Raw genomic sequence first — 23,574 nt, forward strand, 5'->3', positions numbered from 1 at the left:
AATCCTAAATGGATGAATGAACAAGTACTAAATGCTGAAGCAAAGAGGAATGTGTTCTCCAGAAAGAGAATGAGAAATATAAATGGCCAAGCAGAGAAGAAGATATTCTGTAGGCTAACTAGAAGAGCTGTAATAATCTACAGCTCTTTTAACCTTCCCTTTCTCCGTGTAGGTTTCCCATTGAGTGTTTTCAATGGGAAATGTCTAACTGCTCTGTGGGTGTACACCACGGTCGGTTGCTAATTTTGGAACACTTGTGAATCCTGGGCCCAGAGTCATGACCAATACTGGTGAGTCATACTCCCCATACAGAACTCCCTACACACTGGCTGTCAGAAAAAAAAAAAAAAAAAGCAAAACAGAAGTTGCCATCTCATCCTCTGCTCTAGTTGTCTCATTTTACCTTCTGAAATGATGGAGGAAGTTCTGCTGAGGATGGGGTCAGGGTAACAGCAGACTTCCGAATAACTCTGCACCCCCAGAAACCGGCAAAGGACAGAGGCCCTCTTGGTGGTCTCCTCCTGGATGCCTTGCTTTCTCCTGGAAGCCTTGCTTTCTCCTGGAAGAGTCCTCCCTTCCACCCCAGATATCACTGTGAACCTGTAAGTGGCAGTACCTTCTTTCTGGTAGGCAATGTCTACTGTGCCATCCTAGGCAGGTATAATACATAAAATAACCTGTCACCTGGGACCATTAGCCTCTTTAACAAAGGACAAATTTCATTCCATACTGGAGAGGAAGGTTTTAAAATACAAGTGTCCTGGAGAGAGGAAACATGTTGACTTAAAGTCACACAAACGTGCAAAGACCTGACAGCAGTCCTTTCTGGGGCAGAAAGAAAGCAGAGAGCTCAGGGGGATAGAACCCTCGAACACGGACGACTGGGTACTTCAGATCCAACCTATGGACTCTCATTCAGGTTGGGGGCTATTAATTTTTTTTTTCTTTTTTTTTTTTGAGACGGAGTCTCGCTCTGTTGCCCAGGCTGGTGTGCAGTGGCGCGATCTCAGCTCACTGCAAGCTCCGCCTCCTGGGTTCATGCCATTCTCCTGTCTCAGCCTCCCGAGTAGCTGAGACTACAGGCACCTGCCAACACGCCTGGCTAATTTTTTTTTGTATTTTTTAGTACAGACTGGGTTTCACCGTGTTAGTCAGGATGGTCTTGATCTCCTGACCTCGTGATCTGCCCGCCTTGGTCTCCCAAAGTGCTGCAATTACAGGCATGAGCCACCGCACCCAGCCCAGTTGAGGGTTATTCAGGCTCCTTTCCTTGGCCATGGTAGATGGCTAAGTCTTTGCTTCCAAGTTCTTTTGACCATGAGACATGTAGAGCCAGGGAGGAAAGAGAAAACCCAAACCAGGTCACTGTTACCTGTGAATAACACCTTGATCGAGTTCTGAGAAGAGGAGTGATGATACTAAAGGTTAAGTGGAGGTTTTCACTCCTCTTCAGATTTTGACTTTTATAACTCTGCCATCCCTTTACTGTAGAGAACTGAGAAAGAATAGTATATGGGCATGTGAGGAGATTCCAGCTGCATAAGCAGATCATGAATGTTCCCAGTGCCAAGTCCTCAGCCAAGAGTGCCCCAGGAGTTTCATTCCTACTGACCGACCTGGGTAACGCAGGCATAAGAACAGAGAGAGAAGTGGTGCTTTTAAAAATAGATCTGACTTAGTAGTCTTTAAATAACTAAGGATTATGATATGGGAGAGGGCTACTTTGCATCTCCATCTCTGCTGAGAGAAGAACTTGAAAAATGGGCATGAAACTAAAGGGATTTATGCTTGCTAAGTAAGAGCTTCTAAAAGGTAAGAAAGCTGTTGAAGAAGAGAATTTGCTTCTCTGTATCAGGATGGACACTTACTTGACTGTGATGGTCACTGAAATGTAGCCTACCTTGACATAGAGTAAATTCTTGCTCTTCAAACTGTGGTCCCCAGGTCAGCAGCAGCAGCATCACCTGGGAGCTTGTTAAAGATGCTGAGGCCCCACCCTGACCTCCTGAATAAGAATCTCCTCTCGGCCGGGCACGGTGGCTCACACCTGTAATCCCAGCACTTTGGGAGGCCGAGGCGGGCAGATCATGAGGTCAGGAGATCGAGACCATCCTGGCTAACATGGTGAAACCCCATCTCTACTAAAAAATACAAAAAAAAAAATAGCTGGGCGTGGTGGCAGGCGCCTGTAGTCCCAGCTACTCGAGAGGTTGAGGCAGGAGAATGGCGTGAACCCGGGAGGTGGAGCTTGCAGTGAGCCAAGATTGTGCCACTACACTCCAGCCTGAGGACAGAGCGAGACTCCATCTAAAAAAAAAAAAAAAAAAAAAAAAAATCTCCTCTCTAACAAAGTTCCCAGGTAAAATGCTTGAACCTTATGGACTGAGAAGCGCTGGGCTAAATGACCCTTGCAGATTCCTCCTGTGATGGTTAATATTGAGTGCCAACTTGATTGGATTGAAAGATGCAAAGTATTATTCCTGGGTGTGTCTGTGAGGGTGTTGCCAAAGGAGATTAACATTTGAGTCAGTGGACTGGGAAAGGCAGACTCACCCTCAATCTGGGTGGGCACAGTCTAATCAGCTGCCAGTGCGGCCAGAATAAAAGCAGGCAGAAGAACGTGAAAAGACTAGACTGGTTTAGCCTCCCAGCCTACATCTTCCTCCCGTGCTGGTTGCTTCCTGCCCTCAAATATCAGACTCCAAGTTATTCAGCTTGGGGACTTGGACTGGCTTCCTTGCTCCTCAGCTTGCAGCCGGCCTATTATGGGACCTCATCTTGTGATCGTGTGAGTCAATCCTCTTAATAAACTCCCCTTTATATATAAATCCATCCTATTAGTTCTGTCCCTCTAGAGAACCCTGACTAATACACTTCCTACTTGAGGATTTCATGAGCTGCCACTAGTTAAGAAGTGGTGCAGCCCCTCTGGGGAGGGAGGCCTGGCTGCGAAGGAAGTGGGAGGCACGCTGGTATTCTCCTCCCAAGCCACAGCTCTCCACATGCCTGTTGTACAGGGGACAAAGTACACCTTTCTCCTCAATCTCAAGGGTACTGTAGCTTTAGGTCCTCTGAACACACGAGACCTCCTGTAGCAAATACCTGGGAGCCCAGACAGCTTGTAGAGATTATCTGTGCTCCCTCAGAACCATGGAGGACTTCCAGAGCAAGGAGGGAGGCAGGCAGTCCAGTGGTCTCTGCAGATCCTAGCTCTCCTCTCACTTGTAAAAACTATCTGCATGCCTCCCTGGGGGCCACAGGTGACAGGGAGTGCCCAATTTCTGATCTGTTGAAGAATCATAAACCAACTAATATATTTTTTTCAGAAGGTTTTTAAAAACTCATTTTTGCATAAATTATTCATAAATACCAATGAAAAAAAGAACACCCAAAACTAATATAGACAGTGAGGGGTCTCAAGACACGGTCAACAACCCTTTTGACTAAGAGGATCTAGTTCACAGACACACACACACAGAGTGTGTTCACCCAGCTGCTGATATTAACTACTGCCTTAGTCAACTCCGGCTGCTGTAACACAATACCATAGACTGGATGGCTCAAACAACAGATGTCAATTTTCTCACAGTTCTGGAGGTGTCTTACAGTCCAAGATCAAAGTACCAGCAGATGTGATTCTTGGTGAGGTCTCTCTTCCTGGCTTGCAGATGGCTGCCTTCTTGCTATGTCCTTTCTTGCTATGTCCAAGGAAAGCATGGACTTTCCTTGGTGTGTACCCATGGAGAGAGAGCAAGAAAGAAAGCTCTAGTCTGTCTGTCTTCCTGTTCTTATAAGGGCACTAATCCAATCATGGGGCTCTGCCCTCAGGACCTCATCTATTAATAGTACCACCAGGTTGGGGATTAGGACTTGAACTTATGAACTTCGGAGGGACACAAACATTCATTCTATAACAACTACCAAAGTAGTAGACTTCAGAGCAATTGTTTTCTAATCCATATTTTTCCCCTCAAATCATATGTTCTTGGCTAATACTAATATTGAGTGCCCTAAGACTACATATTAGAGAAATAGAAAATTTTAGATTATCCATCTTCATAATAACCAGTAGTGCTGTAGAAATGCAGTTCATCAGTCTCTAGGGTCTCTCTACTCTACCATTTCAGGTGGGCTGTGGTCCTATGGTCAAGTCAAAGAGAAGCTGCACTGAATATTTATTCACAGTAAGGACAGCAGTTGAGATCAGAGGCTCTAGAGTTAGAATGATCTGGGTTCAAATGTGATTCTATGACTTCCTACCTGTGACCTTTCCAAACTTTGATTTCCCCATCTATAAAATGGAGGGAATGACAGTACCTTCTATCATTATATATTATTATGTAGTTGTGAGGGTTAAGTAATACATGAAAATCCCTGCCACAGGGTAGAGACTAAATACACAGTGGCTATTACTATTGTTGCAGTTGGTATCATCGGATGTGATACTTATGTTTTTCTAGCTCATATGTGCTCTTTCTACTATCACGCTGGGATCTCCAAGGAGCAGGGATTAAGCTTCCCTCAACAGAATTCCTCTTGTCTTCTTGAGGTTACAAAAGGTCTCCTGCTTCAAGTAACTCAGGGAGCTGCCAATGTAAGACTCTGCCCTTGTGGGGCATAAGAACTGTTGTGGCCACTTGCCTGTCTACTGGCCCAAAAACTCCTCCAGAGTCCTGGGCATCCAGTAAAACTTGCAGCACAAGTTAGGCCTTTTTTTTTTTTTTTTAGAGAAGCCAAGAGTCCTCCTCCATCTCCCCCAGCCTCATTGCCCCACTCTAGTGAGCAGTGATCTTCACTCACACCTTGACTACCCACTGCCCATTTCCCCTTACATGACTCTTCACCCCTGAGCACATATATGTCATATACTGGCCTTCAAGAGTGATCTTTCATTTCAGCTTTCATTTCTTCCAGGATTCCCCAGGATCAACCATCTGAGCAGATACCTTGGAATGTTCCCAGATTTCAGAGGTAAGTCACTAGTACTTTCCCACAGTAGTAGACATCATTTCTGCCCTGCCCCTGTGGTCCTAACCATGTGCAGTGACATCAAAATCTGGTGTCATATCTCATGGAAGACTCATACCCCCAAAGCCCTTCATCCCATTCCCTTTATCCAGTGCTCATAAACCATGTGAATGACCTGGCCTGCCAGGTAAAGGCCTTGAGCCCTGCTCCTTTTTCAGCCACTCCCAATCAATCTGCCAATCATCTCTTCCAGGAAGCTTCCTGCCTTCTCTCCCAAACCAAGCTGGATTAGGGACCCCTACACTGAGCTCACCCTGTACTTATCTCTGTCGTTAACCACTGTATTGGAATGATCTGTGTCTCCATCTGCCTCCCACACTAAACTGAGCTCCAGGAGGGCTGGGGCCGTGTGTTATTCATCTCTGCATCTCCAGCATTTAGACTGTGACTAATATATAGAAAGCATGCAGTACATGTTGAAAGAAATAAATAAAGGTGGGGAGAGGAAGGGAGGAGGGAAAAGAAAGATAGAAAGCAAGGAAGAAAAAAAGAAGAAGCCGGGTGCAGTGGCTCACGCCTGTAATCCCAGCACTTTGGGAGGCCGAGATGGGTGGACACAAGGTCAGGAGATCGAGACCATCCTGGCTAAGGCAGTGAAACCCCATCTCTACTAAAAACACAAAAAAAAATAGCTGGGCGTGGTGGCGGGCGCCTGTAATCCCAGCCAGTCGGGAGGCTGAGGCAGGAGAATGGCGTGAACCTGGGAGGCAGAGCTTGCAGTGAGCTGAGATCGCACCACTGCACTCCAGCCTAGGTGGCCGAGAGAGACTCCGTCTCAAAAAAAAAAAAAAAAAAAAAGAAGAAGAAGAAGAAGAAGAAAGGGAAAAGGAGGAAGGAAGAATAAGGAAAGAATGAAAGTCATAAAAAGAAGGAAATAATGAGAATAGGCTGGATCTAATTCTGTAGAATAATTCCCAATGGCCCTGAACAGTGAAGCTAAAGCCCATCCTCCTCTATATTTAATCTTCCAACATCTCCTTCTCTGTTACTACTATAAAAACAGGATAAGTTTATATGGGCCCATTAAAATCATTGGCTAAATAATCATGATGATTCCTGGAGCCCTAGGTCATCAGAAACCCCTATAAAGTCCTCTCTAATGACAGCAGGACATAAAACCATCATCAAACACAAACATTGAACCCTTTCCTGGTCACAAATACACGCTCCACTCAGCGGCCAAGGTCAGTCACTTCTTGTGTACATGAACCCTCCCCGGTCCGCCCCTGCTGACAAACATTTCCACACACATCCAAGGAGAATGAGAGAGGGACCAAAAAGCTCTTAGGAATTCAGTGGCATAATCACTTTACAGGTATCACCACATATGGAGAGGGGCAGGAACCCAGGAAGGCAAAAGGCAAAACAAAACAGCTAGATAATCAAGAAAGTATCCACGTGTGTACACACACACACCTACTCAACAGTTTAACTTCCCTAATAATGTTTTGCTCTGATTAATAATTAAATGGCCTGTGTACTTTGAATAGACGCCAACTAGTTCTCAGCAAGGAGAAGTGGTAGAGAAGCATATCAACGAGGTCAGCCTGGAATGAAAATGAGCCAGTCCACCATGCAGATAATCAAGAGCTTCTTGCATTCATTCCCTGTATCTGCTCAAAATTTTTAACTCAAATTTGCTTAACTGAAAATTTTGTTTAAGTCAAAATTTTAGAGATTAGAGATGAGGTGTGGAGAAAGTTCACTTTAACAACTTTGTTCTATTCCAGCCAATTCAGTCATTGTTCTCTCCACACAGAATAGAAGCAATAGTTTGATCCTGAAGCCTGAGCTAAACTCTGTTGGTTGTGTTTGGAGGACAGCTCCCCTTGGCTTTAGGGGCTAACCCCCATGTGTCCTCTCTCTCCCTTCGGCAGATGCTCCCTTATGGATACCACGCCATCCCTCTGAACACAGTATATATTCCTCATGATTCATTATGGTCAGGAATTTAATTACTGACCACAAATTATGTGGGAATTATCTTCCAGGGAATTGGGAAAATGAGTGTGATTGTAGGAAAAGATAATCTATTATAGATTATTTTTAAAATAATGTCAAATGTTAATCTTGTATATGGGAAGAGAGGGAAAGACTAAGTTAAAGATAGCAGAAGGTCTGAGGGATCCCAACTAGTGCTCAGGTAAGGAGGGTGGGAAAGAGGGAAAGGAGAATGTGAAGGAAGAAGGCATATTTGGACAAAAGGCACATGCCACATGGAATCGTCTTCCCCCAATCAAAGGAGGGTGGGTGCTTCCCAGGAGGGCATAGTGTCACTCTCCAGGTACCCACCTGGCATGGAAGCAGGGGCCTGCCCGTGCCTGCCTCTTTCCCACTCTCCTTTTTCTTCCTTCTTCCTCCCTGTCTCCTTTCCTTCCATCCACTTGTACTGACCACCTGTGTGTTAGGTGCTGTGGAGGTGGTGGGAATATAAAAACAACAGAAGAGTCTCTAATGTCCAGTCATTAAGCAGTAAAGCTAGTAACCAACAAGTTCAGCAAAGCAAGCTATGCAACCATATCACAGGGCTTGTTTATGTTAATAAATGTGGTGGGGCCCAGTGTGCCTCAGTGGAGGCAGCAGCCATTTCCACCTGGCAGCCAATAGTTGATTTCAGTAACAATATTGTTCTCAAAACTTCCCCACACCTACTGCTCTAGAATAAAAGAAAATAGAGACATGACAACCAAATGCAATGTAAGAATTTTGATTGGATCTTGTTTGAAAAAAAAAACATCCAAAGTCCATTGACTTTGGAGACTCAGAAGGGGGAGGATGAGAGAGGGGTATGGGATGAAAAAACTACATATTGGGTACAATGTACACTACTTGGGTGATGGGTGCATGAAAATCTCAGACGTCACCACTCTGCGATTCATCCACGTAACCAAAAACCATTTGTACCCCAAAAGCTACTGAAATTTTTTAAAACACATACACACACACACAAACATCTGTTAGAAGACATACTGGGAAACATTTTGGAAAATTGTATATGATTTGGGAATTGGGAACCAGGGGATATTAGGTAATTATCATTAATTTTCTTAAGTGTAATAAAAGTTACTGTATGTCAGAGGATGTCCTTATTTTCAAGAGATGTGTGTTGAAGTATTTAGGGATGATGTCCGTATCTTACATTGAAATAGTTTAGGAAAAAACATATATTTGGTAAAATGTATACAACTGTAGAATCTAGATGAGGGATTTCAGTGTCAATTGTACTATTATTTCAGCTTTTCTATGCATTTGAAATTTTTTATAATAAAAAATTCGAATAAAAAATTATCTCCACTTGCTAGCTGTTGTAATAAGGCCTTTAGTAGAATAAAGCCTTTTGTGTGTCAATTAGCTAATAAATAATCATAACTAACATTTTTCATGTGCCAGGCAATGCTGAGAGCTAGCATGCAATAATTGCAGTATGAGCTTTCCTTTCCAGAGAGGAAAACCGAGGCTTGGCAAGGTTAAGTTCTTATCCCAAGACACGCAGATAGTAACTGTCAGGGCCAGATCCCAGCCTGGCTTTGATCTGGTTCTAAACTACCCACTCTTAACTGCCAACTTCTACTGACAGCCTTCTAGAAAAAACCCTGACATTCAATGTCTGGGTAAAGTAATAGGAACAGGAATCATTGCCATGAAGGGCAGTCTGTCAACTTGTGCGTGCAAACAACCATGAAGAGCCTTTCTTACTTCGGTAGGGAGAAAAAAGGCCTCGGGGGCTGCCAGAGGAGAAGAGGCCATCAGTGAGGGAGGAAAGGGCATGGAGAGAGGAAGTGGGGGAGGAAAATGGCCTCACCTTATGGACCCGCAGTTCTGTAGGACGAATTAAAGCTGTAAAGCAGGTATTTTTGACTGGAGCAGCAGACAAATGTTTCTGTTTAGTAGAAAAGTTACTGCAGTCAATGCTGTTCCATATCACTAACGAAGGCTGAAAAAAACCACAGCTGAAAGGTATAATGGTGCTTTCTTCTAGAGAGTTGCTTAAGCAAGGTCTCATTGTGCCTGAAGTCTGTATTATTTACTGGCCATTCAGGACGTGCAACGCGATTTAAGAGAGCGGTGCTGGGCTGCATTGAGCCAGCTATACCCTCTTACTCAGTCCCCTGTACAACAAGGCCAGAGACAGTGGAGGGCAGGGTGTGCCCAGCCAATTGGCCTCTATAGGAATTTCAACCATGACCTCGACCTTATTTGCTCTCTGCTCCAGTCTCCTGACTAACCAACCGTTGCCTGGCAGAGCCTGAGTTCCACAGCCAGCCTGGCGGGGCCACCATGTAACAGTCCAGGGTCAAGCTGTATTTTGCTTTTGGTGTACAAAATGCAGGAACTGGAGAAATCACGTAAAAAGTCAGGAGGAGGTAAACATTCCAAGCACCAGCCTCCCCGGAATTCGGCATTAGAACAAAAGCCGCTTCCTTCAGTGCCCTTTTCTTACAGAGCAGCTTTTCCTGTGAGGAGAGAGTTACGTCATTAACACCTTGGTTAGTGGGGTGTTCTGAGTTGTCGGGATTAACCATCTAGGCGGTGGGGTGAAGGGTCCCGTTATGCAGAATGTGGGGACTGCCCCTGAGATGTTTTTGTTTTTAAAACAAACACAATTGTGCCAGCTGATCTCAGTACACATTTCTAGAAAAATCACAGCCTGTGACATCACAGACCTTCCTTCAGCCTCGGACCAGCAGCAACACACTCTGAAGTAGGTCTCAGAAGACAAAAAGCTGAAATCAACTCATGCTTCCTGCTACACAGAATCCACTGAGAGGAAAAGGAAACTTTACCGAAACTTCAGAAAGCTGCAGAAATGACACCCATTTTCACAATCCCAGAAGGAAAGCTGCATCTGAGGGGAATAAAAACAGAGCAATGGAAGAGTATTTGTTAAAATAAATGGCTTTGACAGGACATTTTCTCTAAAGGTCTCCCTCGCCTCAAATAGTACTCCTGCCTTCAGTCCATCTTGCATGCCACACAGCTGTGGGCATCCTGGCAGCCGCTGCCATGTCCTTGCCTAAAAGCCTCAGTGCCCCCACCCCCAACCAACCCACCCGCCCCACAACTGGTCTTCCTTTCTCTGGCTTCTTGGAGCAATAAGACCCCCTTCTCCCAGTGAGGGATCTTTCTGAAAGGTAAGTATGAACCCATTCCTCTCCTGCTCAAAAATAGTGGCCAGCTCTCGATCTCCCCAAAGATAGAAATGCACACTTTGGCCGGATGTGGAGGTTCATGCCTGTAATCCTAGCACTTTGGGAGGCCAAGGCGGGTGGATCACCTGAAGTCAGGAGTTGAAGACCAGCCTGGCCAACATGGTGAAACCCTGTCCCTACTAAAAGTACAAAAATTAGCCAGGCATGGTGGCACACACCTGTAATCCCAGCTACTTGGGAGGCTGAGGCAGGAGAATTGTTGGACCTGGGTGGCGGAGGTTGCAGTGAGCTGAGATCGTGCCATTGCACTCCACCCTGGGTGACAGAGAGAGACTCTGTCTCAAAAAAAAAAAAAAAAAAAGAAAGAAAAAAGAAAAGAAAAGAAAGAAAGAAAAAGAAATGCACACTTTATTTGGCACCTGGGCCCTCATGACCTTTCTCCTGCCCACTTTTCCCAGACTGTCTGCTACCACACGGTATGTGCAGCCTTTCTCCCAGTCACACGGACTCCTCTGAAAGCTTGCCTGTCTTTCTTGTGTGGCATCTACCTGTGCCTTTGCACTCACTGTCCACTTGTCTAAAATGCTCTTCCTCCAAATCCACAGAGAAAACGTAACCCAAATGCTACCTCCTCAGTGGAGCCCCTCCAGAAGTTTCTCTCTCTCTCTCTGTCTGTCTCTCTCTGTGTGTCTCTCTCTCTCCACACACACCCTGCTCACCTCCCCAGCCACACAGGTATCACTCCTCTTTTCAGGGCTCTGCTCTGTTCTCTGTTCACAGATCTGCCACCCACACTAGTCTGTGAGCAGTCCCTTGGGGACAGAGCCCATGAAGTGCTCATCTTTGTGTTCCCAGTTCTTAGCCCAGTGCCTGGCACCCAGTAGGTGCTTCATAATCTAAGTCCCCCAACCAAATTCTGCTTTTTCCAAGTCATCCTCAACACTCCATAGGAAAGAGTTCTGCTACCACAGAACAATGTATTCTATATTGCCTATAAATTATTACATTTCTCTCTTCCTGGAGATATATATAGATATACACACACACACATATATATGTATATATGGATATATAGGCACCCAGCCTATACGACCTAAATCTTACAGAGAAACTCTTGGCTTCTGTATGAGGGACAAATGGAGTCAGTCTCTAGGCTAACATTTTTTCTATAAACTAAGATTTTAAAACAATTGATGTTGATATCTTAAAGGTCAGTCAGCAAATTAATTAATCAACATTATCTCCTAAACAACAGCCAAGGGCTAATGGAAGGGTGGGAGAGAATAAAAAAATGTGACTTCCCTAAAGCATATTATAGTTTAGTAGGACAAAATTTTAAAAATTCAATAATTTAAAAAATTTTTTAGAAACAGGGTTTTGTTCTGTCACCCAGGCTGGAGTGCAGTGGCATGATCACGGTTCACTACAGCCTCAAGCTCCTGGGCTCACACGATCCTCCCACCTTAGCCTCCCAAGTATCTGAGACTACAGGTGCACTGCACTGCACCCAGCTAATTTTTAAGAATTTTTTTGTAGAGGTAGGTGTCGCTATGTTACCCAAGCAGGTCTTGAACTCCTGGGCTTAAGTGATCCTCCTGCCTTGGCCTCCCAAAGTATTAGGAATATAGGCAAGAGCCACTGTGCCCAGCCTACATCCTAGAATATACTACACACACACACACACACACACACACACACACACACACACACACACACACACACACACTGCACTCCAGCCCAGGTGACAGTGTGAGACTCCGTCTCAAAAAAAAAAAAAAAAAAAGATTTAGGCTGTATATTCAGAAGTTGCAGGAATGCAGAGGCCTAATAGGATAAAACATCCTGGCACTGTGACCTGGCCTCCTTCCCCATTGTCTGTCCTCTTGCTTGGCCTCTTCTCAGGCTGGGCTCTGCTCTCCCTTCCCAGGGCCAAAGGATTCAGAGGCAACCCAAGATTTACACATCGAATTCCTCTCCAATTTTCTTGCCATCACCCTTGTGGGGTTTGGCTCTCTGCTGTTGCAGTAATATTTTTAATTTATTTGTTTATTTATTTTTGAGATGGAGTCTCGCTCTGTCACTCAGGCTGGAGTGCAATGGTGTGATCTTGTCTCACTGCAACCTCTGCCACCCATGTTCAAGCGATTCTCCTCCCTCAGCCTCCTAAGTAGCTGGGATTACAGGTGCCCGCCACCACTCCCGGCTAATTTTTGTATTTTTAGCAGAGACAGGGTTTCACCATGTTGACCAGCCTGTTGCAGTAATATTAATACTTCATCAACAGGACCTGCCATTCTCTAACCTGCCATGGTTCAGTGGCTGTAAAGGAGAAAATTAATACACATTGCTTCTTCCAAAGTGACCCTGGAGAAACTTTTTTCCCCCCAGTTGTCACTACTTCAGAAATTCTAAAATAAGATTGGGGAAGATGAAGGATATGTGAAAAGTTCTCCCTTGGCTTCCACCTGCCACTTGTTATCACCAGCTATCTGAAGAGTCCAGTTGCCTGGAGGCCTTCAGCTAGGATGATGGTATTCTTTTTTCTTTTTTTTTTTGAGACGGAATCTCGCTCTGTCGCCCAGGCTGGAGTGTAGTGGTATGATCTTGGCTCACTGCAACCTTCACCTCCCAGGTTCAAGCGATTCTCCTGCCTCAGCCTCCTGAGTAGCTGGGATCACAGGTGCATGCTACCACACCCGGCTAATTTTTTTGTATTTTTAGTAGAGATAGGGTTTCACCATGTTGGTCAGGCTGGTCTCAAACTCCTGACCTTGTGATCTGCCCGTCTCGGCCTCCCAAAGTGCTGGGATTACAGGCATGAGCCACTATGCCTGGCCTGGGATGGTGATATTCTAGGCAGTGTCTCCAGGCTGCAAGTAGAGCAGTTTCAGAACGGCCTCAGGGTTGATGTCAGCCAAAGGAAAACAGCTGGTGTCTTTATCCATGACCCTGCTTTATCCCCCCATGGCCATCCTGCCACAAACTCCCCCTCAAAGGCCTTAGCAGAGGGCCAAGAATTTGTTAGTTGAGGGAAAAAACTTGTTTCAATGTCAAACTGACATTCCTAAGGGCTCCTGCAGCCTCCCCTACCGGAATCCTTCAGATCCTGGGCTTGAGTGTTGGTGAGACGGGAATCTAAGTCTGTGCAGCAGTGCAGTCAAGGAGTGGCCAGGTGTTAAGGACAGGAGGACAGGGTCAGAGACTAGTTACTGGAGAGATGGACACACATGGGCCCAGGCTAGCCTGAGAAGGCCATAAAAAGTCCTGGCATTGTGCCCCAGCCACCTTCTCCATTGTCTTTAACGACATGATCACTGTTAACCAATGGTGGCCCAAACCTAATTCAAGATCCTGAGAACCCCTTCAAAGAAGGGGAGGAGCCAAGCAGGTAACAGCATCTCAGGGGTTTCAACAGCAGGGATTAGAAGTCAGACTGGGAGTGTCTGAGTTTTGGGGCAGGAAATAAAATACTGAATCTTAGATGGGAAATGCTGAATTATTAGGCAGGTGTTTGGTCAAAGCAGAATATCATAAAGTAGATTGGGAACAAGGACTCAGGATACTGAAGTCAAACCATGCTTACTAGCTGCAGAACTACCTTGTTGATGGGCCACTGGCTGAGAGTATCTCCTTCCTCCTACCTGGAACAAGGTCTGCTCCTAGATCTAGAGGCACAACTGACTTTGCAGGTGGAGCCCTCCCTATGCTAGAGGTCAGCACCTTAAGGACCAGAACCATGCCTGGCTCACTCTCTACTCAGTGAGTGCCTGATACATGGTAGGCACTTGATGAACACTTACTGAGTGAATGACCACTGTGTATGTTTTTGGGAAGCTGGATCAGGATGTAGGCACAGCCTTTCTTCCCTAGAAAAGCAGAGTCAGTTCATCCTGGAGGTTTCACCATTACCAGAGACCTGCCTGGACCTGTACAGCTCTAGCCTCTGGATTTATCTTGTTTTAACAAACACATCGTGCTTGCCATGTGCAGCAAATATAAACCAATTTAATGTTCAACAATCCTTTGAGGTAGGTATCTTTATTTTATTTTATTTATTTTTTATTTTATTATTTATTTTTTCAAGACAGAGTTTTGCTCTCTTGCCCAGGCTAGAGTGCAGTGGTGCGATCTCCGCTCACTGCAAGCTCTGCCTTCCGGGTTCACGCCATTCTCCTGCCTCAGCCTCCAGAGTAGCTGGGACTACAGGTGCCTGCCACCACGCCTGGCTAATTTTTTGTATTTTTAGTAGAGACGGGGTTTCACCGTGTTAGCCAGGATGGTCTCGATCTCCCGACCTCATGATCCACCCGCCTCGGCCTCCCAAAGTGCTGGGATTACAGGCGTGAGCCACCGCGCCCAGCCTGAGGTAAGTATCTTTATTAACCCCATTTAATAGATGAGAAAACAGGCACAGAGAGGTCAAGTAACTGACCAAAGTTACACAGTGATAGAGCCTGGCTATGACCCCAGGCATTCTGGCTCTAGAGCCTATACTCACAGAGACAAGCATAAAGGCCAGAGGGTCCAAACCCACCACTATCCATGGTTTAGAATTGAATTATGCAGCGTGGATCTCTATGACCTCTAAAAGCTATTCACCACCCCTAGACATCCTGACAAGTCTGAGATGCTGGTGGTGACTAGAGATATGGAAACAATTCCCACTGCCTTTGCTTGTCTCTGAAATGCAAACGAGACATGCGTTGGTAGAGTATTACCTTGTAGGACAACTCCCTGAGGCCTCCTAGACTCGGCCACCCATTGCACAGGGCCAGTTTCACAAAGGCAGGCATGTAACCTGTGGAGTCACACAGGTCTCTGTGCTTTGAAGGGCCCTGTGCTTGGTTTGATGCACCGCTATTGCCATCCTGAAATTCCTAATACTTTTTGAACCAGGGCTCTGAGACTTTTATCTTGCACTGGGCCCTGTAAATTAGGTCCTGCCTAGGCTTGTATGTTGTCCATTAGATTCATCCCGATTTCCTTTCTCTTGCCCTCCCTCTCTTGCCCACAGGAATCAGCCTCTTACAATCTCTGTAAATTCTTGACATTCTTAGGTGTTAGGAGAGCATGCAGGTCAACTCCAGTTCTTAAGAGTCTCTTATTCTAATCTGTTTCTTCTGAAGCTGATTAGGAATTTTTTTTTCATAAGATCTTAGGCATCTGATACTCACTCCATCCCTCCCACCCTCTCCCTGTGTTGACTTCATTCCTCCTGCTTCTGATCTTTCAGCTCCCTGCCAATCCAGAAGCGAGATAAAGACTGCAAGGGCTGAGGCAGGTTGTTGGTAAAGGAAGCCCCAGCTGAAAGAGAACATCCACAGTCTAGATTAAAAGTGATTTAAGAGATATTAAATTAATGTGAGGATCTTGTTTAGATTCTGATTCAAAGAAACCAACTGTAAAAAGACTTTTTTTAGACAATCAAGAAACTTTGAATATGAACTGTGTGTTAAAGGATGTTGACAAATTATGCTTTATTTTGTTGGGTATGAAAAGGTGTTGTGGTTACATAAGAAAATGCCCTTATTTCTTTTAGATATCTGTATTGAAGTATTTAGGAGTGTTACAACATGGTATCTAAGATTTGCTCTAAAATGCTTTAGGAGAAAAAAAAAACTTAGGGTTGGGAGGGAGAGACATGAAACAAATGTGACAAAGTATTGATGTTTTTTGAAGTTGGTAATGGAATTTCTTAAACTCTTTTCTTTGTGTACGTTTGGAAGTTTTCATAATAAATAGTTAAAAGCAAAAGAGCAGAGGAGTGACAGACAGAGCATCCAAACCACAGTGTTTCCAGAAGAGTAGAAGCAGATGTTTACTGTTGTTCTGTTTCAGTGGCTCAGAGGAATCTCTCTGGTCTCTAAATGAGCTGTTTTTTGCATGTGTGGATGACACAACTTTGCAGTTTCCTCTGAAACACAACCTCTTGGAGCTGTTTCAATAACAGTAGGACTGGCTCCACTGAACCATCTCCCCTTACTCTCCTGCCTACTTTCTCTTATGATAAAGAGCTTATGAGGATATGAGTAGAATAGGAACTATAGAGGAGCAAACTCATGACCTTAATATATTAGCCTCCTTACAAACTGCCTCTAAGTCCTGCTCCTCCTCTAAATCCTTGCCTCGAAATCCTGCTCCTCCTCTGGACCTCACTCAAGTGCTACCCCCTATGACCTTCTGTGACCACCTGATCTATCCTAATCCCTTCTTCCCAATCTCCATGGCATTTGCAGCCCAGTATCTGGTATTTCACCCTCTATTTGGTTCTGAGTTGTTCTCAATCATTTTGTACGACCCAGGCTTCACTCCCCACCAGGTTGCAGTTTTCCATATCTTCTACTCCAACAGGTTTTTAAACAGGCCTATTCCATGCTGAGCACATTGCAGGCCATTCATTCATAGGTTCATCCACTTATTCCTCCAATTCTGAGCACTTACTCCATGCTAGACATTGTACTAGATGCTGGGAATTCAGCAGTGAACAAGATAGACCCAGTCTCTGCCCTGGAGCTCCTTTGGTTGAGGTTGAGAGAAAGAGAGAGAGACTGATATTAAACAAATAATTGTACAACAAAGTAATTCATGACAGTGGTGGTACGTGCTGTAAATACAGCATCTGTGGTGCCCTGAGTGTGTAGAACAGGAGACCTGGCCTGGTCTGAAGAGTCAGGAAAGGCTCCCTAAGGAAGTGACTTTAGGAAGGGACTTAAAGGAAATATAATAATTAGCCTGGCAAGGAGAGGGGAGGAGCATTCCAGGCAGAGCAAACAGCATGGGAAAGGCTCCTGGAGGAAGTAGCCTGGCATGCCAAAAGAAGTTAAGTTTTACTGGCATGCAGAGACCATAGTTGAAAATGAGCATACTTTTTGAATTGAGATGAATCCAGCACACTAGAAGCTGGATTCTTATTATCAGCTAAGTTAGGTTGTTACAGTAATACCCTCCAATCTATCTTGTCTCTCTGCATGCATGCTCCTTTGCAACGTGATTTTGCCCCTCTTCTCAAAAAGCAGTACAGTCTGTTTCTCTACCTGCTGAATCTGGGCTTGGCTATATGACCTTCTTTGGCCAATGGGATGATAGCAAATGTCATGCAAGCAGAGGCTCTTGCTTGTGGGAACCCCTCTGGCACCATGTCAACAAGCTGTTCCTTGTAGCGCTACTTGAAGATGAGAGGCACTACACGGAAAGAAGCTCCAGCCATACCCACAATCCTGGGATTCCACATGAGGCCAGACATATGAGCGGGGCCATCCTAGACCATCCAGCCCCAACCAAACCAGTTGAGGCCAGAAGATCACCCAACTAGCCACAGAATCAACTAGAATAAACATTTGTTATTGTTATAAACTGAATGCTCTAGGCTTTCCAAAATTCATATATTGAAATCCTACCCCCTAACGTGACAATAGTAGGAGATGTGATATTTGGGAGGTAATTAGGATTAGATGAGGTCTTGAGGGTGAGGCCCTCATGAATGGGATTAGTGTCTCCATAAAATATGCCCAAGGGAGTTTATTCCTCCCTTCTACCAGGTAAGGACACAACTAGAAGGCACCATCTATGAACCAGAAACCCCTCACCAGACACCAAATCTGCTGGTGCCTCATCATGCACTTCCTAGCTTCCAGAACTGTTAGAAATACATTGTTGTTTAAGCCACCCAGTTTATGATTTTTCATTATAGCAGCCCAAGCTGACTAAGACAGTTTTATTTATTTATTTTTTTTCAGATGGAGTCTTGCTCTGTCGCCCAGGCTAGAGTGCGGTGGCGTGATCTTGGCTCACTGCAAGCTCCACCTCCCGGGTTCACGCCATTCTCCTGCCTCAGCCTCCCGAGTAGCTGGGACTACAGGCGTCCACCACCACACCCGGCTAAATTTTTGTATTTTTTAGTAGAGACAGGGTTTTACCGTATTAGTCAGGATGGTCTTGATCTCCTGACCTCGTGATCCGCCTGCCTCAGACTCCCAAAATGCTGGGATTACAGGCGTGAGCCATGGCACCCAGTCCATTTTAGAGACTTACATAAACAAACTGTGGTATAGTCATGACAAAATACCATATTGCAGTTAAACTGGATGAATTCGATATTTACATGTCAAATGGATATTCTCAAAAACATCAGGTGACTGTACATAAAACAAAATTATCTTCTCTATTTCTATGTGTCTATCCAACTAGTCCAAGTAAAAAACATGGAGGCCAGGTGCGGTGGCTCACGCCTCTAATCCCAGCACTTTGGGGGGCTGAGGCAGGCGGATCACGAGGTCAGGAGATCAAGACCATCCTGGCTAACACTGTGAAACCCCGTCTCTACTAAAAATAGAAAAACAAAATTAGCCGGGCATGGTGGTGGTCACCTGTAGTCCCAGCTACTCGGGAGGCTGAGGCAGAAGAATGGTGTGAACCCGGGAGGGGGAGCTTGCAGTGAGCCAAGATCACGCTGCTGCACTCCAGCCTGGGTGACAGAGCAAGACTCCATCTCATATAAATAAATAAATAAATAAATAAATAAATAAATATTTTTTTGAAAAAAACATGGAGCAGATGGAAACTCACCCAGCTCATTGTATTAGTTTCCTATTGCTGCTGTAACAAATCAGCATAAATTTAATAGTGCAAAACAACACAGAAGTCTACAATTGGTAAGCAGGGCTGTGTTCCTTCTGGAGGATCTAAAGGAGAATATTTGCCTTTTCCAGCTTCTAGAGGCTGCTTGCATTTCTTAGCTCTTGGATGCATCTTACCAGCCTCTGCTTCATCATCACCAACCTCATGCAACATTGTGTCATCTCTTTCTCTGCCTCTGACCTCTTGCCTCCCTCCAATAAATGCCCTTGTGATTATATTGGGTCCAGCTGGCTAACCCAGAATAATCTCCCCCATCTCAAAATCCTTAATTACATCTGCAAAATCTCTTTTGCCATGGCAACATATTTACAGGCTCCAGAGGTTGGTAAGTGAACATCTTTTGGGTGGGGGAGTTGGGGGCAGGCATTAGTCAGTCATGGTAGCGTTTGACTGAAGAGAGAAGGAGGAAAATAGGATTAGAGTGATGAACTAAGAGAACTTCATCTGCCAGGTTTTTTTTACTTTAAAAAAACTTATCGGCTGGGTGCAATGGCTCACGCCTGTAATCCCAACACTTTGGGAGGCCGAGGCAGGTGGATCACCTGACGTCAGGAGTTCGAGACCAGCCTGATCAACATGGAGAATCCCCATCTCTACTAAAAATACAAAATTAGCCGGGCATGGCAGCGTATGCCTGTAATCCCAGCCGCTTGGGAGGCTGAGGCAGGAGAATCGCTTGAACCCGGGAGGCGAAGTAGAGGTGAGCCAAGATCGTGCCACTGCACTCCAGCCTGGGCAACAAGAGCGAAACTCCATCTCAAACAAACAAACAAACAAACAAAAACTTATCTTAACCAGGTATGGTGGTGTGGGCCTGTAATCCCTGCTGCTCAGGAGGCTGAGGAAGGAGAATCGCTTGTACCCGGGAGACAGAGGTTGCAGTGAGCTGAGATCATGCCATGGCACTCAAGCCTGGGCGACAGAGCAAGACCCTGTCTCAAAAAATAATAATAAAAAAAATAAAAAAGTTATCTGAGACAAATATGTCAAATTGTCATTTTATGATTATGGGTGGTGTTAGAAACAAACTGCCCCCAAAAGCTTCTTGGTACTGCTGACACTCCCCTTCAAACCTCTCCGTGCTGCCCACCTCTCCCCCTAATGCTCTGCAACTCTTCTCCTTCCCCTAAGTCTCTACATTTCTAAGCCCTTATCTAGGCGCCGCGGTGAAGCCAGCGGACTTCACTTACCAGACCTTGCTGCAATAAGCAAACTCCAATTACAAACCATCTAGACAGCGAAGGGGGAGGTCGTGGGAAGCATAAACAAACTTTACCTACACCCTCCTGTAATAAACGTCACAAGGTGATATGTGGCAAAATTAACCAGCAAACAACCCTGGGATGTCGCCACACCAAAGAACTCCCTCAAACTCCCCTCCCCAATATAAACCCCTCATTGTGTAAGCTTGGGGCTGCTTCCTCTCTGACTGTTAAACGGGCAGCCAGCAGGTTAAGAAACTTCCTCACCTAACCTTGGGTCTCTTTCTTGTACTTTCTCTCGGCTAACCTTACAGGTGGTAGGTATGACTTATATTATTCCCTGTACCATTCACTATATTTTTTTTTTTTCAGAATTCCAAAGAAGATAGAAATGGGGTTAGGAAGGGAATTTTTGCCTTCCTGGTTCTTGTCTTCCTTCTCCACTTCAAGGTATGTTGTGCTACTGTGTGAATCCACAAGGGAGGAATCAGACTTTCTTTTTGATAAAGACAGAGCAAGACCTTTGTGTTTTAGATCTACAATGCCTTAGAGAGTAGCCAGGTCACTGGTTATCAAATTGCCCTGGGAAGCCCCATCTGGGGCCATACTTCAAGAGGCTGCTGTGGCCAAAGATAAGGATTTCAAAGATTCCTCCTGCTCTTACTCCACTCCTTCCATGCTCACCTTCCTTCAATTAAAGCCCTTGCCTTTACCTGTTTTTATGTTGAAGTGCCACATAAGATGTTGGCATTTGAAATGATGTTCTGTTGTTTAATATGTAATAGCTCCCCATGTAAAAAGGAGGGGAGGCAAGTCCTTTGAGCTAGATGCCTTGGAGGAAGAAGAGTCTGTACTGAGTCAGGTGCCCCAGTGTGGGAGGGAAGGAGACAAGTCATTGCCAAGGGGACAAAGGAAAGCAGAGAAGAGAAATGGTCTCCTTAGGGTCACCATTTCCCTCCAGAGCCCCTGTGAAGGAGGGTCATATACATAAACTATATACAATGTACATAGTTTAATATGCATATACATACATGCATACGTACATACACTTAAAACCACTAATCCATTCCAACCTTCACCTTTATGAGCCTGAGGAGCCTGGATTGAGACAGATAAAGTGACTTGCCTCACGTCGAGACTACATAAAAGGTGTTACTATCACTTAGTAAATCTCTTTTATTGGTGGGTCAGAGGCCAGGCTGTTGTAAACCCACAGAGGAAAGCCTTGCAATTTTCCAGTAACTGGAATTGTTTTATCTGAAAATATTTCCTGGAGTCATGGATTCCTAGGGCAGGGGTGTGGAACTGAGGAAGGAGGGGGTGTTTCTTGAGGAGGAAAGACCCTTTGTTCATCCTCCTGCCTCAAGACGAATAAAGTAACTGCTGAAAAGAGGGCTATCAGGAAGGAAACGATAACTCATAAATCTTTACATTTTAAAAAATAGCTTTAGAGGCCGGGCTCGGTGGCTCAGGCCTATAATCCCAGCACTTTGGGAAGCCGAGGTGGGCAGATCACCTGGGGTCAGGAATTTGAGACCAGCCTGGCCAACATGGTGAAACCCCTCTCTACTAAAAATACAAAAAAATTAGCCAGGCGTGGTGGCGGGCACCTGTAATCCCAGCTACTCAGGAGGCTGAGGCAGGAGAATCACTTGAACCCTGGAGGTGGAGGTTGCAGTGAGCAGAGATCATGCTTATTGCACTCCAGCCTGGGGGACAAGAGCGCGAGACTCCGTCTCAAAAAAAAAAAAAGCTTTAGAAATTCTGATTCCTCAGAGCTCCAATGGACACAGAGATGTCTGCCCTTTGCCCTCTTTTGTTCTCCCTTGCTTTTGTGAGCGTATATGTGTTTTCTCATTCTGTCCTTCTGAGTCTGCTTTTTGTCTGCCTGTCTTTTGGTTTCCTTTCATATTTATTATATTTCATTTGAAGTGAAAGGACAGGGCCAGGAGTCATGCCTCCCCAGGCGTGAGGCGTGTGTGGGCTGTATCCCAGAGGAGATTTTCTTTGCCAATTGTGGAATGAAGACTGTATCAAAGTTCAGAGGATCCGCCAACACAGAAGAGAGAAACACCAGATGCTTGGGGCCTCTAAGCAGAAGGAGCAACCCACCAATCCCAAGATACCTGCTTGGCAACGTAATGTGCTGTGCAATGTGCGGCAAGTTGTGAAGAGCCAGCACCTACTTCTGGAAGCTGTCCATCTGAAGTTTCTGAAAAAATTTTCATTGGCACCTGTCAGATGACTTGATTTCTGAGTGAAGAGCTGCATGAAGATGTGCCTTCAAACCAGTCTTTGTACACCACGTTCAGGTGTCACTGAGAAAAGTGATGACTAACATTTCTTGGACATATACCTGCTGGGTATTAATCTTTATACTGGGCATTCGCTGATGGTAGTGGAACCTATGGGTGGCCTACTCAACGTCTATTTCTCCATTCTTCCATTTTAGCTAACAGAACTTCAATTTTGTTCATCTATTGTTTCCTTTTGAAACCCAGAGAAAGGTGACCCCATTCCAATTCCAAAAGTAAGTATTGATTAGTCTAAGCCAGTCATGATATTTCCATCTCCCTTGCCAAGGACTTGTTGAGGAAAGGTCAAATAACAAAACACTGGCCAATGAAGCATGAAGGAAAGTTCTGGAAAAGAAAGATTCTGTGAAAGAGACACAGAAAGAGATGACCTTTCTCTCTAGTTTTTGTTTCTAGATGAGATTCCTGAAATTCTTACAGTTATCTTGTTATCAACCTAAGGATGAATGTAACACCTACGGGAGGGCGGAATCATGTATTCTCCCCTGGAGCCTGAGATGTCTCTGGACTTCCTAGCATGTGATATAATAATTTATGATTGCGTTATATCATACTAAGCTGGGGGCTCTGTTACCTGCATCAGAAATCTTCCTCATAGCCATAGGTTGGTTCATTTAATCTTCACTGCTGTCCATGTGGTATCTATCTCCTTTTTATAGGTTAAGAAATGCATTTAAGTTAATACAGCTAGCAAGCAGCAAAGCCCCAAATTCAATCCAGTTCTGAGTTTTAAAAATCCCTAACATGTGGCTGGGTGCGGTGGCTCATGCCTGTAATCCCAGCACTTTGGGAGGCTGAGGTGGGCAGATCATGAGGTCAGGAGTTCGAGATCAGCCTGGCCAACATAGTGAAACTCCGTCTCTATTAAAAATACAAAAATTAGCTGGGCATGGTGGCATGCACCTGTAGTCCCAGCTACTCTGGAGGCTGAGGCAGAAGAATCACTTGAACCCAGGAGGCAGAGGTTGCAGTGAGCCGAGATTGCGCCACTGCATTCCAGCCTGGGCGACAGAGCAGTACTCAGTCTTAAAAAAAAAAAAAAATCCCTAACATGCGTGTCTTAGTCCATTTTATGCTGCTATAACAGAATATCACAGGCTGAGTAATTTGTAACGAACAGAAATGTATTTGGCTTACAGTTCGAAAAGCTGGAAAGCCCAAGATTCAGGGGCTGCATCTGGTGAGGGCCTCCTTGCTGCATCATAACACAGCAGAAGACATCACGTGATGAGAGTGAGAGCT

At 45.0% G+C, this 23,574-nt stretch overlaps 1 long non-coding RNA gene across 1 annotated transcript; it reads left to right on the forward strand.

Annotated features, from left to right (window-relative positions):
• Window positions 1-349: 349 nt before the first annotated feature.
• LOC129031926 (uncharacterized) lies at window positions 350-22,143 on the forward strand. The gene is made up of 4 exons (XR_008501152.1): window positions 350-602; window positions 4,915-4,971; window positions 20,390-20,467; window positions 21,950-22,143. It is a non-coding gene; the product is annotated as an uncharacterized LOC129031926 (long non-coding RNA).
• Window positions 22,144-23,574: the final 1,431 nt, after the last annotated feature.

This window comes from Pongo pygmaeus, chromosome 1 (assembly GCF_028885625.2).
Source record: "Pongo pygmaeus isolate AG05252 chromosome 1, NHGRI_mPonPyg2-v2.0_pri, whole genome shotgun sequence".
Classification (NCBI taxonomy): domain Eukaryota; kingdom Metazoa; phylum Chordata; class Mammalia; order Primates; family Hominidae; genus Pongo; species Pongo pygmaeus.